Genomic DNA, 15,298 nt, shown 5'->3' with positions numbered 1-15,298 from the left:
GTAAATATTAGCTGTTCCAGTTTACTGCATTATAATCACCTGTTTCGATCATTTCCTGACAAATGATCAGGGTAGTAAGTATTATATTCAAACGTTTTATGTTTTTATGTTATATTTTCTGACATGTTCCACGCTCACGAGGATCATCACATTTTTCGGTTCTATGGAACGAAAACTGAGTCTAATCTAATCCCATCTAATCAGTAAGGCTTCATATGCAGGCGTCGTTTCAGAACACGCTCACCGTTGTTTGGGGAAGTTGAACTACCTAGCCTGTCCAGCTTGTGGACTTCAAAGGACTCCATGCGAACGCATCTCGGGTGCGCTCGACATTTTCATCAGACGTGCGTGGCCCACCAGTGCTCTTTCCTTTGCGTATGCAACCAGCTTCCAAGAATTTTGTATGTCAGTCATAAATCTCCTTGTGCAGAGGCGCCTTTTTGCTGAATCGGCGGCAGAATACAAGTCGCACTTCAGCAATGTATTGATTTCGCACAAATTTCAACATACAGAATTATTTCTCTTGTAATTTAGTTGCCGTGTGATACAAACAAACAACAGCTCAGCTGTGTCAAAACTTTAAATCTTCTTGTATCCAGTGACATGCGCAATGTGTTTCTGTCTTTTATAGTTTGTTTGCAGTAAACACTTCAGATCTGTTCTTTCTTTTTGAATCACCCGGTATACAGCACTCCCGTCGATACGGTTCATGAATTGGAACAGCGAATAGAACAGTACTGTAAAGAGTTTTGAGATGACTAGAGAGTGTTGGAAGAAATTCGTAATTGAATAATAAGACGAGTGAAGTATTGCATTCAAATGCGGGAACGACACGATAGTCACATCCCTAACAAGGTATGACTGTACAGCAAACTCTGACAAGTAACTTACTGAAGTAGTTTTGTAAGGGGATGACATACCGGCGTCACAGCGCCGTAACAGGCCACTAGAAGGGGAAAAAATAAAAAGTGAAGAAGCTCAATAACGATAGTGGAGAATTTTTTTTTCTTTGTGGAACGGTGGTTTTGGGAAAACAGACGTACCTGCAAACATAGAGTAAGCTTTCAGAATGAATGTTCACTCTGCAGCGGAGTGTGCGCTGTCTTGAAACTTTCTGGCAGATAAAAACTGTATGTCGAACCGGGACTGTAAATTGGAACCTTTTCCTTTTGACATTCTCTGTCCGGCAGACAGTTAATCTTCCAGGAAGATTCAGACAAATATTAATTATGTAACTTCACTTTTATAGGTAATAATTAAAAGGTTATGATTACTACTCCTATTTCATATTGAATTATGCCGTTAGATGGAGACTTAATCAAAAAGGATGCCTTTCAAATACAGTGGTGGGGAAAACTTAAGGACGAAGGTAATTTTTACACGATGTGTTTCCACTTCTAGATGAAGCATGTACCATACACAGAAATAACTGCTAGAGTATATTAAAGAGAGTAACTGAAATAAATACACAGGCGAAGAGGAATTGCACCTTCCTTGAAAGACAATTGCACTGTGTCACCGTGGTTCTAGGTGGTTCAGTGCACATTAAAAACGATGGTACAAGGTTTTTAGTACGTCGTGTAATTACCACGCACAGCGATGAATTCTCTGCAACGTGCTCCCAAGTAGGTCTAACCCTTGGTAAGGACATCTTGTGGTAGAGCGTTCCATTCCTCCACGAGCACTGTTGAAACTGTTGAATGGTCATTACGCATACAGACGTGCTGCAACATCTATCTCACACGTATTGGATTGCAATGGGTAGGCCATCCTTTCGCCGTATATTATCACAGTCCAACAGCTCCTTCGCGTGCTAAATTTTATGAGCTAGCACATTTTCATCCATAAAACTGAAATCATGGCTTGATGTACCACTGAAGGAGTAGTGTCAGAATAACGCTCACTCTTGGGTGTACTGTGTTCATAGATTTGCAGGTGAGTACACCCTTGCAACACAATTTCTCAGCACACCAGAACACCTGGACCACCAAAACGATCATCTTCGACAGTGTTTCGCGTACTCTTATACGAAAAGATATGGAAACAAGTAATGCACCCAGGAACGTTGGTTAACACGATAGTTCTGGTGGTACACGTGTTATGGTCTTGGATGGCATAATGTTTCATTGACGTACTGACCTTCAAATCCTTGAACATGCTACACTCACCAGTCTTCATCTACATCTACATGGATACTCTGAAATGACACTTGCTAGAGTTTTCATTGGACCATCTTCAAAATTATTCTGTATTATTCCAATCTCGCTTAGCACACGGAGAAAACGAGCACCTATATCTTTCCGTGCTAGCACTGATTTCCCTTATTTTATTACGGCCATCGCTTCTCCTTATGTAGGTCGGCGACAACAAAATATTTTCACATTCGGAAGAGAAAGTTGCTGATTGAAACTTCGTCAGAAGATTCAGCCGCAAAGAAAAACTCCTTTTTTAATGATGTCCACCCCAAATCCTGTATCACGTCCGTCACACTCTCTCCCCTATTTCACGATAATACAAAAAGTGCTGCTCTTCTTTGAACTTTCTTGATGCACTCCTTTAATCCTATCTGGTAAAGATCCCACACCACGTAGCAGTACTTCAAAAGAGGACGGACAAGCGTAGTGTAGCCAGTCTCTTTATAAGATCTGTTACATTTTCTAAGTGTACTTCTAATAATACACAGTCTTTGGTTTGCTTGCCTCACATCATTTTCTATGTATTCTTTCCAATTTAAGTTGCTCTTAAATGTAATTCCTAGGTATTTAGTTGAATTTACGGCCTTTAGATTTGACTGATTTATTGTCTAACAGAAGAACGGATTCCTTTCAGCACTCATGTGAATGACCTCACACTTTTCATCACTTAGTGACAATTGCCAATTTTCGCACCATACAGATATCTTTTCTAAGTCGTTTTGCAATTTGTTTCGATCTTCTGATGTCTTAACAAGACGCAAAAGACAGCATCATCTGCAAACAAACTAAAGCGACTTCTCAGATTGACTCATAAATCGTTTATGCAGATAAGGAACTGCAGAGGGGCTGTAACACTACATTGGGCAACGCCAGAAATAGATTCTATTGAACTTGATGCCTTTCCGTCAGTAACTACTATTTGTAACCTCTCTGACAGGAAATCACGAATCCATTCACATAACTGAGATGATATTCCATAAGCATGCAGTTTCACTAAAAGTTACATATGTTGTACAGTGTCAAGAGCCTTCTGGAAATCTATAAATACGAATCAATTTGAAATCCCTTGTCAATAGCACTCAACACTTCGTGTGAGTAACGAGTGTTGATCGTGCGTCAATAGATGGTTCACTTCGTGGTAGTTCATAATGTTCGAACGTATGTCCCAAAATTCTACTGCACATCGATGTTAATGATATGGGCCTGTAATTTAGTGGATTATTCCTACTACTTTTGTTGAATGTTGGTGTGATCTGTGCCATTTACCACTCTTTGGGAACGGATGTTTCGTCGAGCGAGTGGTTGTGTATGATTATGAAGTGTGGAACTATTGCGTCAGCGTACTCAGAAAGGAACCTAATTGGTATACAGTCTGGACTGGAAGACTTGCTTTTATTAAGTGATGTGAGTTGCTTCACTTCTCAGAGGATATCTACTTCTAATTTGCGAGTCAACGTTATTTTGCCAATGTACACCTTCCCCATATGCGTCCTTTGGGGTGTACTCAGCCCTGGCGTCATTTTCATGGATGACAATAGGCGAACGCATCGAACAACGCAGATGAAGGTGAGACAAATGAAAACCTTAAATATTTTTTAAAATATTATTTATTGTGCAGAAATGGTACAAAGCTGTATCACTTTTCAACATAATCTCCCCCACGCTCATTGCAAGTCCTCCAGCGCTTACAAAGTGCATAACTTCCTTTAGAAGAAAAATCTTTTGGTAGTCCACGCAACCACTCATGCACTGCGTGGCGTACCTCTTCATCGGAATGGAACTTCTTTCCTCCCATTGCGTCTTTGACTGCTCGAAACATATGGAAATCACTTGGAGCAAGGTCTGGTGAGTATGGTGGATGAGGAAGACACTCAAAATGCAGGTCTTTGATTGATGCAACTATTGTACGGGCAGTGTGGGGGCCTTACATTGTCATGTTGCAAAAGGACACCTGCTGACAGCAATCCACGTCACTTTGATTTGATTGCAGGCCGCAGATGATTTTTTAGGAGATCTGTGTATGATGCACTGGTGACAGTGGTCCCCCTAGGCATGTAATGCTCCAAAATGATGCCTTTTTCGTCCCAAAAGAGAGTCAGCATAACTTTCTCTGCTGATGGTTCTGTTCGAAACTTCTTTGGTTTTGGTGATGAGGAATGACGCCATTCCTTGCCCGCTCTCTTCGTTTCCAGTTGGTGGAAGTGAACCCAGGTTTCGTCCCCAGTAACGATTCTTGCAAGGAAGCCATCACCTTCTCTTTCAAAGCGCCGAAGCAGTTCTTCACAAGCATCAGCACGTCGTTCTCTTATTTCAGGAGTCAGCTGCCGTGGCACCCATCTTGCAAACATTTTGTGAAACTGGAGCACATCATGCACAATGTGGTGTGCTGACTCGTGACTAATCTGTAAACATGCTGCAATGTCATTCAGTGTCACTCGGCGGTTTCCCTTCACTATGGCTTCAACTGCTGCAATGTTCTGTGGAGTCACAACTCGTTGTGCCTGACCTGGACGAGGAACATCTTCCACTGAAGTCACACCATTTGCGAACTTCCTACTCCATTCATAGACTTGCTGCTGTGACAAACATGCATCACCGTACTGAACCTTCATTCGTCGATCAATTTCAATAGGTTTCACACCTTCACTACGCAAAAACCGAATAACAGAACGCTGTTTTCCCTGGTGCAAGTCGCAAGTGGGGCGGCCATCCTTATACTGATACTGCGACGATATGTTTGCATCTGCACTATGCTGCCACCTACAAGCCATTCTGCACGCTGTTTGTAGCACGCTTACCAACTTACAACATAACGGCGCAAAATTTTGAATTGTTATTACAAATTTAAGGTTTTCATTTGACTCACCCTCGTAGAATGAGAGGATATTGGGCGAATCGGATGCGCTGGGGAGACCAAAAATGTTCAAATGTGTGTGAAATCTTATGGGTCTTAACTGCTAAGGTTATCAGTCCCTAAGCTTACACACTACTTAACCTAAATTATCCTAAGGGCAAACACACACACACCCATGCCCGAGGGAGCTCTCGAACCTCCGCCGGGACCAGCCGCACAGACCATGACTGCAGCGCCAAATACCGCTCGGCTAATCCCGCGCGGCGCTGGGGAGACCGTATCGTAAGGACCGTCCAGCAGTTGTAAACCGCTCTGGTGGAGGAACGGAAGGTCCTACCACAAGAACTCCATATCTGTCTTGTGGCCCGTATAGGAGCACGTGATAGAGAATGTACTGCCATCCGTGGTAATCACACAACATGTCTCGCCGTTTGTAAGATCCACAGCACCACTAAGAATCGCTGTGATTTCAGCGTAACAGTCTTTGCATAAAAGTGTCATTGCTGTTCGTCTCACTGCGTATTCCTTTCATTTATCTTCTTTCCTACGCTGTAGGAGTTCTAGCTCTGTATGGCTCAAGTCTCATCGAGTTCTGTGACTCGTTAGTCACTCATCGTGCGAAAGTTACGAGGGTTGCCCAGAAAGTAATGAACCGCATTTTCTTTAATCTGCCGAAAACAATGCTACGAATGCGAAACGTTACGTATGTATTATCTGAAGTCTCCTGACTCAGCGCGTCAAGTTTCTGTTACTTCCGACAGATAGCGCAGCTGCAGGACAGTTTGAAAATGGCGTCTGCAGGTGATGTACGTTACAAGCAACGATCGGTCATTGAATTTCTCACTGCGGAAAAAGAAGCTGTGGGGAATATTAAGAAACGCTTGTGCAAAGTCTATGGAGCATCTGCTGTCGACAGAACTACAATTAGTCCCTGGGCACGGAGGGTGAGGTGATCGGATGGCGGTTCGGCGGAGCTCCACGATTTGCAGCGGTCGGGGAGACCATCCGCGGCTGTCACACCTGACACACCTGACCTTGCCCCCCCTGACTTCCACTTCTTTGGGCCATTAAAGGATGCCATTTGTGGAAGACATTTTGAGGACGAAGAGGTGATTCACACAGCGAAGCACTGGCTCCACCAACAGGACAAGGATGGATACCGACAGGGCAAACACACCCTTGTTTCGCGCTGGAGGAAAGCCATACAAAGAGATGCATATTGCGCGGAAAATTAGGGTGTGTTGATAAAACACCATTTTTTCGTGTGCGTAATTCTCATTATGTTCGATAAAGATTTGTTGGAGAAAAAAATGCAGTCAGTTAGTTTCTGGGCAAACCTCGTAGTTTCGACCTTAAGTTTTGCGCTCCGGTGAACTTTTCTTCCAATAAGGCAGTATTTCATATTGAAAGTGGTCAGTTTCACTATTATATTACGTCCCCTGTGCTTTAAGCACCAAATACACTACTGGCCATTAAAATTGCTTCACCACGAAGATGACGTGCTACAGACGCGAAATTTAACCGACAGGAAAAAGAAGCTGTGACATTAGCTTTTCAGAGTATTCACACAAGGCTGGCGCCGGTGGCGACACCTACAACGTGCTGACATGAGGGAAGTTTCCAACCGATTTCTCATACACAAACAGCAGTTTACCGGCGTTGCCTGGTGAAACGTTGTTGTGATGCCTCGATTAAGGAGGAGAAATGCGTAACATCACGTTTCCGACTTTGGTAAAGGTCGGATTGTAGCCTATCGCGATTGCGGTTTATCGTATCGCGACATTGCTGCTCGCGTTGGTCGAGATCCAATGACTGTTAGCAGAGTACGGAATCGTTTGGTTCAGGAGGGTAATACGGAACGCCGTGCTGGATCCCAACGGCCTCGTGTCACTAGCAGTCGAGATGACAGGCATCTTATCCGCATGGCTGTAACGGATCGTGCAGCCACGACTATCAGCTCGGAGACCATGACTGCGGTTACCCTTGACGCTGCATCACAGACAGGAGCGCCTGCAATGGTGTACTCAACGACGAACCTGGTTGCATGAATGGCAAAACGTCATTTTTTCGGATAAATCCAGGTTCTGTTTACATCATCATGATAGTCGCATCCGTGTTTGGCGACATAGCGGTGAAGCACATTGGTAGCGTGTATTCGTCATCGCCATATTGGCGTATCACCCAGCTTGATTTTATGGGGTGCCATTGGTTACGAGTCTCGGTCACCTCTTGTTCGCACTGACGGCACTTTGGACAGTGGACGTTACATTTCAGATGTGTTACGACCCATGGCTCTCCCCTTTATTCGATCCCTGGGAAACCCTACATTTCAGCAGGATAATGCACGACCGCATGTTGCAGGTCCTGTACGGGCCTTTCTGGATTCAGAAAATGTTCGACTGCTGCCCTGGCCAGCACTTTCTCCAGATCTCTCATCAATTGTAAACGTCTAGTCAATGGTTGCCGAGCAACTGGCTCGTCACAATACGCCAGTCACTACTCTTGATGAACTGTGGTATCGTGTTGAAGCTACATGGGCAGCTGTACCTGTACACGCCATCCAAGCTCTGTTTGACTCAATGCCCAGGCTTATCAAGGCCGTTATTACGGCCAGAGGTGGCTGTCCTGGGTATTGATTTCTCAGGATCTAGTCACGCAAATTGCGTGCAAATGTAATCACATGTCAGTTCTAGTATTATATATTTGTCCAATTTATCATTTGCATTTCTTCTTGGTGTAGCAGTTTTAATGGCCACTAGTGTAGCATCCTAGATACGTAAGTCAGCCGATGTGGAGTGTCACGTGTTGCATAATCTCCTGGTACTATGCTATCAGGAGCGTTCCGCCGTCGGTTGCCGGCTACACGTACGCTACGATGACCGAAACCGTGGTGCGCTGGACGGATAGTAGTGACGCCACAGGGGGTCGATACACCTCTCCCTCATTCTCTGTTTGTGCCTCGCATCCTCTCGGAACTGCGGTGAGCCCTCGCCTCACTTTCCTTTCCGTCTCCGCGGCCAGCAGCCAGCAGCCAGTAGTAGCGACACAGGGGCTGCGGGTGTCGGCCGTGCGCACCGACCGGATTGTCCACAAGGGTGGCCGCTGTGGAGTGCCTCTGTGCGTGGCAGCTGCAACAATAACACGCGCTGCTTGCAGCTGACACCCGCCGGCTGCCGATCCAGCTATCCGCTACCTGCGCCACTCAGCTGAGCGCTCGCCATCTGTGTGAGCGTATGCGTGTGTGCGTGTTGATGGGCGAGCTCTTCGTCCCCTCAGTGGTACCCGATCAGAATAGGCGCTGACTCCTCTACAATGTCAGAGTAACGTGACTCCTCCAATATACGCAGGACTGAGACAGACGCTACTGATACGCAGATGAAACGAGTCTGATGTCGTGGCGTTACCCGCGTTGCACTGTGGAAGCACATGGAGTAGTAGAAAACTGTAAATTTTATGGTGTAATATCTGTAGTCACAGTGAAACATAGCAAATGGGAATTAGTCCGCTTGTCGCCACTCTACTACTCTAAGTATCTGATTTATTTTCTGTTCTTGGAGCTAATTCTGCCCGTATAAGTACTATGTAAATACTATGTGTCCCCAAGACTGCCAGCTGATCATTCAAACAGTATTGCAAGTGATATTAGTATTCGCATCACAATTGGTAATCTGGTGATTCCAGTGACGACATCAGTTTTCTGTAAAACATTTTTCTTTCAGATGAATTAGTATTGGAAACTGGCCCATTAGTATGTAATCATTAGAACAGTGTGAGCTATCAAGTTTCAGCAAAGGAAGATCTTAGTTCACAGCCTTAGTTACGCACTTTATAATAACCAGTTCCATTTTTCCGAAAATTCTGTCTTACAAGGAATGATCCAATGCGTAAAGAAGAACTCAGTGTGCGTCACACTCCACAGAGAGGTAAGGAATCGTCGCTTGAATAAACAGAACGACAACTCTGTTCACAGAGAAACTACTTCACCCACACATTGTGGTGAAATCAACTCGTTTCAAAATCTAACCTCCAAGTTCTCCACTGTGGGTCTCGTCAGCAAAGTCTCTAGGTCGATCCCCAGAAGCAAGTGTCTTCATTGATCCCTGTAGGAATGTATCCACGCCATACACCCGCTCTCTCCTGGACATTCTACGCCTACCTTTTCGCTCAGAAGAATCCCAGTGGCTGTATCAAAAACATTACTACATAGGCCTTAAATCTACCAGCCAATCGCCTGAAGCTCTTACTCGTTTCAGGCATTTTTTGGAAATTTCCATTTTCTCTCCTACGTTCTTAGTACTCCACCAATGAGAGAGACTCATGTTTTCGGTGGGAGTGTGTCCTGGCTCTTCCCATGAGAAGATTCCTCGGAGGTCACCTCATGACCATCTTTAACTATCCAACACGTTCCTTTACATAAAAAAGGATGTCTTTTCACCTTGTTCCGACTCCAGAATTCTTCTGCCAGGTATTTTGTTCTATTTTTTTTTTTCAGCCCACCAGAGTGCAACCTCCCACCCAAGCTGTTGCGCTGTGGGGGTTTGTAGCCTCCAGCGTTGTAGACGGTCCCCTCCTCGCACTGTTGTCTCTCATGGGAGTATATGCAGGCCCCTACAGAACACAGAAACTCTCTTCCCAAACCCGCTTTAGCCGGTAGTGGCTTCCGTGAAATGTGTTGCCCCTCTGTCAGTGCTCAACTGTAGTTAACTCACGGATGAGCAGTACTACAGGAATTGAAACTTCCTGGCAGATTAAAACTGTGCGCCCGACCGAGACTCGAACTCGGGACCTTTGCCTTTCGCGGGCAAGTGCTCTACCATCTGAGCTACCGAAGCACGACTCACGCCCGGTACTCACAGCTTTACTTCTGCCAGTATCTGCTGTGAGTACCGGGCGTGAGTCGTGCTTCGGTAGCTCAGATGGTAGAGCACTTGCCCGCGAAAGGCAAAGGTCCCGAGTTCGAGTCTCGGTCGGGCACAAAGTTTTAATCTGCCAGGAAGTTTCATATCAACGCACACTCCGCTGCAGAGTGAAAATCTCATTCTGGGAACTACAGGAATTGTTAGTACATGGTGCCAGGCAGTATCAGCCAACGAAATGGTTAATAGTCGATTTGTGAATCATAAACAGTGACCTAAAATAAATATAAATCAAAAAGAGTTTACAGATTATTATATGTATGGTGGCAAAATCTTGCTGACTTAAACTATCTCGCAAATGCTACAGCGGCGGCGAGGTCTGTTACAGACGGAGTCTCCACCACAAGCACCTCTTCACGAGTCTGTGAGCCAGCGGCCTTTCTTCCGCGTGTTTCCTTTAATTCCTTTACCGGAGAGCCTAAGGTCAACCACTCGACTGGTGGCTATAGATTGTGCTCAGTTCGAGAGTCATTTGTCCCACTGAACCACTGCTGAATTGATGTCTTTGACCAACACCAAAGCAGAGTATGCGCGAGATTTGGAGAACATCAAATTATCTTCCATTAGGAAAGTGTAATGCGCTCCAGAATTGTGAAATAACCTTGAAGACGGTAAAGTAAAGCAATCACGTGTCTATTACGATATAGCTGTATTAGAGCAGATCCAGATTTCGGATAGTAACTAACATTGTCATTGCTGAAAGTACAAGAAGTACATAGTCAGGGCTTCGTATACAAAAATTACAACTCATGACATGACATGTATTGCTTGTAGGTCTACACCTGTTGTTAAGGATCTTGACACAATTAATTAAAGATTACTGTGTAACGAAGATAGATTGTGCAGAGAACACATCGATTGGCTATGTGGCGCCCCCTCTATGAATTACGTAATACAAAATCTCCATAGGAAAGCAAAGTTAAAGGTTGCATAGGAATAAAATAAATAAAATATAAGTAACATTATTGATGTTGATGTACGATTTACTGCCACATTTAATAGTTAACATTAGAATGTACAAAGATACTACATTCATTCCTTGTGAGCCAATGATTTTCTTAATCTGTAAAATCATTGGTAAATTTAGTTTCATAAAACTTACGAACAGCTAGGAGGCACATGATGTATGCTGTGACTATTGGAATTGTTTTTTGTATTTTTCTTCTGTATTTTAATCGTCATGACAAGGTATGTGCCTTATTTTACTTATTGAATGGTTCATGGATGGGGCCAAATATCACCAAGATAGATCGTTGCTGCGATTTGCCAAACCGTACCGGATGAAAAGCATATTGATAACTGTACACTTCATACAAATTTTTAACTTTAAGTGCAAGTAAAATAAAATGCTGAATTCCAATTATCGACAATGTATATGCATATACAATTTTAGAGAACTGTTCTTAATGTGTTAACAGGGTGACTAGCTCACAAATGTTTTATGTATGTGGTCAGCTAGTCACATATCCCTGTACCGTTGCTTTAGCTCCTCTGTCGTTTTGCTTCTGCTTTAATCCCTGTGAGTATAGATGAGTGAGGTAGGAGCGAGTGCATGAGTGTTGTTTTGTAGGCATCATTCTACTGTGTGAAACAATTTTAGTGATTTTAACCACATTCTGTCCTTTTAAAATGTATCAGGGCGCTGATAACCTTATCGTCCACAAAGTCAAAACACACTCTCACTGAAGAAAAGGTGTAGACATACTAGAACATGTATAACAACTCTCAAACACTGGTATGTAATTTAATGTACAAGCGATATAGTTTATGAATTGTAATTTTTGTGTACTATGCCCTGCCATCTACTTCTCGTATTTATAGCACTGAAAAATGTTAGTTACTAGCCGAAATCTGATCTGCTATATTAAAAGTACTCCTTCTTCCGGCCACACGTGGCCCTTCGGGACCATCCGACCGCCGTGTCATCCTCAGTTGAGGATGTGGATTGGAGGAGCGTGTGGTCAGCACGCCGCCCTTCCGGTCGTTATGTTGGTTTTCTTTGACAGTAGCTGCTACTATTCGGTCGAGTAGCTCCTCAATTGGCATCACGAGGCTGAGTGCACCCCGAAAAATAGCAACAGCGCATTGCGGCCTGGATGGTCACCCATCCAAGTGCCGGCCACACACGATAGCGCTTGAACTTCGGTGATCTCACAGGAACCGGTGTATCCACTGCGGCAAGGCCGTTGCCTGCTATTATAAAGCTAGAGTAGAAACTACTACTGATTGCTGCTCTTTGCCATTTTGAATATTGGAAAACTTATAATGATACGAAAGCTCTCTGTGTGGATGCACATGCCAAATAGGCCTATGCACACAGCTTGTATTGAAATATATATTAATGCTAAATAAGACACAAAAAACGCAGTTAGGCACTCTCATTGACTCAGCCTCACATAGCAGAAAACTTTCATTGCCAATGCTAAGAGGGGTAATTTCAACATTTCGTGTAGTAAAACGTTTCGTGTGATGTACTGATATGGTCTGGTTCTAATGATTTATGTACTATGCAAAGATGTAGCAAACCAGCTCAGACATGGAAATAAGACGTCGCCGGATACAGGTCACGACGTCATTTCTTATTCTATTGAGCCGTGTATCGACTCGTGCTACACCTTGTGTTTAGATTGCATTGGTTTTCCTTTTCTTCCCATGACATCTTTGTTTGATATGTTCTCTGTCATTAAGTGGCTGCTTGGTTGCCTTTTCCCTCTGCTATCGATATCTGCGTTTTGCATCCGGGAAACTGCTATGGAGGAAGTGAGATCTTTGATCGGTTGTAACGTCGTGTGGTGGTGCGGAAGTAGGGCAGGTGCGTTCAGAGAGTCTGGTGCACACGGGAGTGCAGTGTGGCTCGCCAGCGCGGACCAGGCGTGGTCGGTTGTACCAAGTCGCCACGTGATGTATGTCGGTCGTGTGTAACGAGCGGGTCGAGTTGACGGAAGAGCTCCCCGCGGGTTGGTTGTATACAGAATCGCCCCACGAGTAGTTGCTGTTCATTTCACCTTGGTGGGACGTTAACAAGCTTATTTAAGTCCTCCGTTTAAACACTGGGGTTTTAAAAGGAGGCACCTAAGATGAAGGAGCGGTCACTACCCGTCAACGTTGCAGAGAAGACGTGAACTTCGGTGACAGAGCGTGTTGTCGCGTGACCGTGGCGTGTTGGGTACACTGGCGACGCGTGCGCGGTCGGATGTGTGGATCCTTGCCATCGAAGGTCGTGTACTGCCTGTTCGAGCATGACTGCAAGTTAAGTTAGTGGAAGGTTTAATCATTAAGTAATAAGTTAGCGTAACCAGTGTCTCTTCTGCCTTGTGGCCTCCGGCGATCGGGTTTCCTGTCCCCGGCACAGGTGTAATTGAAGACAGTGATCTTTCCTCCTCCTCTCGTTATTGCCCAATAGGAGGTGTAGTTTTGGCAGTTTAATTGTCTCGCTATTCTGTCGTGTGTTATGAGTAAATTCATACTTCTTGCTGGTTGATCATGTGGTCGCTCATTCAGGACTGTGTGCTGTAATGTTTTCTTGCACGAGGTGAGCTCTATTTCTGTCAGCAAGTTAAGCCATCTTATTACAAGTTTTCGCTGGCTAAAAGTCGGTGCAGTGACCAGCCCGAGAGTGGCAATTGTGTTTACGGGCGTATTTAAGTTGGTCAGTATTCTGCCTAGCCTGAGCATCCCTGAGTTGGTGATTTGTGGTCGGCTTACACCGGTCCGTCATATCTGTTATGTTCTAATGATATTCCAGGACACTTTTGTTTAAAAACTATTTTAAATTCCTCCATTCCTTTATTGCCATTAATCGTGTGTTTGCTGACACCTTTGATTTTATTTTAATGGCGGTGTTGGTAGCTTCACTACCTCACCGTACCTTGTTAACAAAGTTCTGTATTTACTTTAGTAGCCTGTTTACCAATTTTCTTTAAATCTTTTAAACTATTGTATTGCTATAAATTACTTGATTGCCGTTAGCGGCGTGTTTTGATAGGCTGTTATTGCCGTACTGTTAGCTTCTGCTTTTTTTTTTAATGTAAACTGTTGTATTTCTATAAATGACTTGATTGCCGTTTTTAAGATAAATTTTTAAACTGTTGCAGTCCTGTAAATTACTTGATTGCCGTTAGCGGCGTGTTTAAAAGGCTGTTTATTGCCATACTGCTAGTTTCTGTGAGATTTGAATAAAATATTTGTGTGTGAAAATCTCAACTCGACAGTAAACTACTAGAGATTTGGCCCCGTTTACCAACTTGTGGTGTGGCTTGTAGTAACCGTAACCACTGTGTGTGTCATCTATGTATGAAGAATACGAAAGTTTATCTATTCCACATTGTTACATCTTCCATGCTGCTAGTGGAAATTGGCAGCAAAATGTCCCGCAATACGGATCATCTTACTTACGTTCAGCCACAAATAGAAAACGTTTAGAAACAGCTTCACAATACGTTTTCTCCCATAAAAAGTTCTTAATTAGCAGTAATTAAGACCTATAAACAAGTAGTAATCATGTATATAGAATCAACCAGAATTCCATAGCCAAGATTTCTAAATGAGTTTAGTGAGAGACAGTTTGCACCTCGTGTATGAGTTCACTGAAGGGAATGAAAGAGCGGCACGACGGCACTGGCTGAGATGTTCTCCCATCAACAATCCCAGTTACGCTACTTTTGCATCTGTTTCACGTTTGTTGCATCAATATCTTTTCTCTAATATTGTATTAGACGTTTCCGCTATTCTGAAGGTATTTTCGCATGAATAAAGGTAGCTGGGATGAAAAAACGCGTTCTAACATGTCGTTTCCCGGGAATAACGTGTTCTACTTCTAACCACTTAGGCCGACGAGAGGTGTTTATGTAAACCGGAAACGTTGCTTAGGTAGTAGTTAGATGTGGAACAATCTACTGTGAGTGCTCTGGTCTGCCTTATGTGCGGATTCGGTACAACAGCTGTCAGCACAGAACATCGACAAGTTGCGACGGCAAGCGCGCGTTTCCATCTGCTGAGGAGGCCCGCTTATGCTTCGGAGCTGTGGTTTGGCGGTGCCTCGGAAGCCACGGAGCAAAGGGCGCAGGCTACAGTGTGAGTGCCGAAAGAGTTGAAGCTTGTACATGAGAAGAGTTATTATCTAATGTCAAATGAATACAGCAGTTCATGTTACGATCTGTTGAGAGCTACTCGTTATGAGCGACCTGTATCACTCACAATTGTAAACGAAATTGTGCAGTAGCTTGAATAGATCAGAGCTGTCTTTCACCACCCGCCCCTTTGCAGAATGTTATGAAGTAACGCTTCACGGTATAGTGGCACTGTATATCAGTTCCTCAACTATAAATAACTTC

The sequence above is a fragment of the Schistocerca cancellata genome, chromosome 5, assembly GCF_023864275.1.
Source record: "Schistocerca cancellata isolate TAMUIC-IGC-003103 chromosome 5, iqSchCanc2.1, whole genome shotgun sequence".
NCBI classification, from domain to species: Eukaryota; Metazoa; Arthropoda; class Insecta; order Orthoptera; family Acrididae; genus Schistocerca; species Schistocerca cancellata.
This window is presented reverse-complemented; position numbering follows the sequence as displayed.